Genomic DNA, 4,380 nt, shown 5'->3' with positions numbered 1-4,380 from the left:
TCTGCCTGCAAGGCAGGGGACCTGAGTTTGATCATTAGGTTGGACAAATCCTCGAGGGAAGGGTATGGCAACCCACTCCAGTATTCTTGACTGGAAACTTCCATAGACAGAGGCATCAGTCCGTGGACTTGCAAAGAGTCAGACATGACTGAGTGACTAACACATACACACATGTATTTATAATGTTAAAAAGCACATGTATTTATGATTCTGAATTTATCTTACAAGTGTATGTCCTAATGTATAAATAAGGTTGTTCTAGAAATAGACAATTTAAAGAGATTGATAACATGCAAAACAGAAGCCATATACTCAAAAGAGTGGCCACAATCACAGACTGTATTTTCAAGTACAACTACTTCATGATGGATCACTCATTCAAATCCATATGGAAAGGATGAGTTTATCGCACTGACTGAAATGCCAAGGCTTAGTTCCCTGACCATTTAAGATCTTTGCCAACAATTACATGGTCTAAAGAGATTATTTTCTAAAAATCAGAAATATTAAATAACTTTGACACTTTCCCAGCAGGAGTTTTTGATTTGCAGGAAGATAATACATGATTCAACTACTTTGAGGGGAAGAACATTTATTGAGGAGGAGAAAAATAACAGATAAGGATCATTGTCTATTTGGTTTATCAGTTCATGCTTTGGTAGCTCACAGCTTTCAAGATGATGCACTAAAGATATGGGTGGGATGGAGGATGAATGCAGTGGGGTAAGTTTTCCAAAGTATATTTAAATTTCTCATATTCAGTTTATATTTTTACTTGCACATGGTGTTATTTTCAACATCATATTGACAATAAAAATCTAGAGGAAAGATTTGTTCTATGAAGTGAAGTCAGTGATAATATTTCTTTCCACACATGAAAAAATACTAACTCTTCGTTGAAGGAAATGATGTTTCAAAGTTGAATAATGATTGATTTTGCAAAGACAGAAAACGATTTTAATATAGGCAGTTACTGACTATCCACTGTTTCTCTTGACTAAAATTATATGTTCCTCTGTCTTCTGAATAGTTGTTCTATTACAGTAATGTGGAGATTCCAGGTGCCCAGATAAAACAAATTCTACTGGGGACTACAACCATGATTAGGCCCAAAAAGAACTATCTGCTGACATCTCTTCAAAGGACCTCAGTTCTAAAATGCTTAAGCAAAGCATTTGAAATTTAAATATATAAACTATTGAGTGAATACCCCTAGTAGTTTATGTGTAAACTCTGGAACTTTTCATTTTTTGAAGGGTGTTTTCAGAAATGGGAAAAAAATAAAACTGGTAATGGAAATATTTGCGATATTATCAGCCACCAAAGAACATTCACTTCCCTCCATTGAAGTTCACTTCTCTCCATTAGTGTATGTCAAGTATTAAATATCATAAAGTTGTTTCAAAGTAAGGACAATATATTTAAAGATTATAAGTGTTTTATCTTCCTCTTTTTAAGCTGTCACATATGGAATAGAATGCTCAATGGAGTGGATCATATTATAGACTAATAAAATATCTATCACTGTTATATTTGCTTATCTAAATGTTTATATATACATATATATATATATATATATATATATATATATATATATATATATATCTCATTGATATATGGAGACATTTTTTAGGGGATGAGACTGGGCTGTTATTTTAACATTTATATTATGAACTTCCAAAGGCAGTAAAATATATCCAAAATGCCAACTGATACAGTAATTAAGTCAATATAATGGAGCTGTATTTCTTAATATTCATTAGGCAAAATTAATGAGAATCATGTAAAATACACAAATGGTTGTATTTGAAGAGTGCTATAGAAAAGTTTACTTTTCACAATCTTACAAGGGACTCATAATGACCCCATGAAGTTGTCATTACAAATTAAGTGTTGAGGTGCCTTGTTAAGAAACCACAACTAAAATATCCATGATGAAGAATATTTATCTCACTTAAAACATTCCTAAAAATTACACTTCACACCATTAATTAATTCTTTTATATATTTTGCAGATAAAGCATGTAACACTCACCCCTTCTCTGCATTGATAAGATCATGCAGCTGAATAATAATGTGACTGAGTTTATTCTGCTTGGGTTGACACAAGATCCTGTTAGGGAGAAAATAGTGTTTACCACTCTCTTGATTTTCTATTTGGGAATTTGTTGGGGAACTTTCTGATTATTACTACCATCAAGACCAGCAGGGCACTTGGGAGTCCAATATATTTCTTCCTTTTCCATTTATCTTTATCTGATACCTGTTTCTCTACATGCATAGCCCCTAGGATGATTGCTGATGCCCTTTTGAAGAATGCCATTATCTCTTTCAATGAGTGCATAGTACAAATTTTTTCATTCCATTTCTTTGGCTGCCTGAAGATCTTCATCCTCATCCTCAAAACTGTTGACTGCTATGTGGCCATCTGTAAGCCCCTGCATGACATGACCATCATGAGTCATCAAGTCTGTGGTGTGTTGGTGGCTGTGGCCTGGGTGGGGTCCTGAGTGCATTCTTCAGCTCAGATTTTTCTGACCCTGAGTTTACCTTTCTGTGGTCCCAATGTGATTGATCACTGTCTATGTGACTTGCAGCCTTTGTTACAACTTGCCTGTACAGAAACCTATGTGACCAACCTACTCTTGGTGTCCAACAGTGGGGCCATTTGTACAGTGAGTTTTGTTATGCTGATGTCCTCCTATTCTATCACCTTTCATTCTCTTAGAAACCACAGTGCTGAGGGGAGGAAAAAAGCCCTCTCCACCTGCATCTCCCACATCATGTGGTCATCTTGTTCTTTGGTCCTTGCATATTTATATACACTTGCCCTGCAACCACCTTCTCCATAGATAAGATGATAGCTGTGTTTTACACACTTGGAACACCTTTGCTTAACCCTCTGATTTATACACTGAGGAATTCAGAAGTAAAAAATGCCATGAGGATGTTATGGAGCAAGAAGTTGGTCTCAGATGACAAAAAATGAATGGAAGTTGCAAAGTTTTCTTCATAGTTTGGATTGATCTTAAAGAACCTGATAGATAATAATATCCTCTTATTGTGGAGTTAATATAATCCTAACTCAGAGTGTGAAGATTACTTCCTTTAGTAAAATGGGCAATGTGACCACACATGCTAGTTAGTATTGAGTCAAATATTTGTAGAACTGACAGCATCAGGTATGCACAGTCATGTAAGATCATGGTCTTAATCATTCATTGCTGTCTCTGCCTCTCTTGTCTCTCTAACATCGCTGTAGTTTTGATCTACTGTTTTCCTCCCTTGTGTTGACTTCTGGATTTCTTTGTTTAACATTACACTATATATATATAAAAAAAAAAATTACACTATATGCTTTATCTACAGCCTGACATATTTTTGTCTCAAAGAGTTTATTTATTAGATACTGTGATCAAATGTCTGATCATGGACCTTCAACTTTGTTCTTCTTACTGACTTCAGAATAAATCACCAGGTTCAAATAATAATAGTTGTTGCTGCTGCTGCTAAGTTGCATCAGTCATGTCCGACTCTGTGCGACCCCATAGACAGTAGCTTACCAGGCTCCTCCATCCCTGGGATTCTCCAGGCAAGAACACTGGAGTGGATTGCCATTTCCTTCTCCAATGCATGAAAGTGAGAAGTGAAAGTGAAGTCACTCGGTCGTGTCTGACTCTTAGTGACCCCATGGACTGCAGCCCACCAGGCTCCTCCGTCCATGGGATTTTCCAGGCAAGAGTACTGGAGTGGGGTGCCATTTCAAATAATAATAGTATATACATATTATAAAGACAAAATATTTAATCTAGGAAACCTCTCTTCTTTTTCTTGGGCTATAGTTCAAATTTTTTTTCTGTATATTTGCCTAATTGTTCTAGAAAAGTGACAGAACATTATGAGAAAATTCACTTTTTTGTAGTAGTTTTTTCCTTAGGGAGGTCTGACTATTGGGGTTGAACTCATATTAACATTCTTTAAAAAAAAAAAAAGAAACTTTTTGCTATTAAAATGATTCCTTCTATTTTGAGGGATCTATTAAGTTTTCTATTGAATCATACCAATTATAATAGTATGTTTAAATATTACTTTATTATGATTATAGCATAGAAGCTGTAAATTAAGGAAGATATATTTATGTGAGCTTTAAAGAAATATGTACATGTAGTCAATGGTAGGGAATTTATAAACAAAAGTTAATTGAATAAAAAACATTATAATCCAGAGGAGGATATTTAGGCTTTGAAACATAGTTATACCACATATATGAATTGTTTTCATGAGTTTTAAGACTATATAGAAAGTAAAGTAACTTAAGAAAGACTGAGATATTTGGATGAAAATTAAATGTATCCAGTTGAGATGGATATCCTCTTTCAT

General features: G+C 34.6%; 1 pseudogene; it reads left to right on the top strand.

Moving 5' to 3' along the window:
* The first annotated feature begins 2,058 nt into the window (after positions 1-2,058).
* LOC147346457 (olfactory receptor 4C16-like) lies at positions 2,059-2,989 on the top strand (annotated as a pseudogene).
* Positions 2,990-4,380: the final 1,391 nt, after the last annotated feature.

This window comes from Bos grunniens, chromosome 23 (assembly GCF_055505025.1).
Source record: "Bos grunniens cultivar Pamir isolate PY7600 chromosome 23, Bosgru_T2T1.0, whole genome shotgun sequence".
Lineage (NCBI taxonomy): Eukaryota > Metazoa > Chordata > Mammalia > Artiodactyla > Bovidae > Bos > Bos grunniens.
Note: the sequence above shows the minus strand (reverse complement) of the source record. Positions and strands in the feature narration are given on the sequence as shown.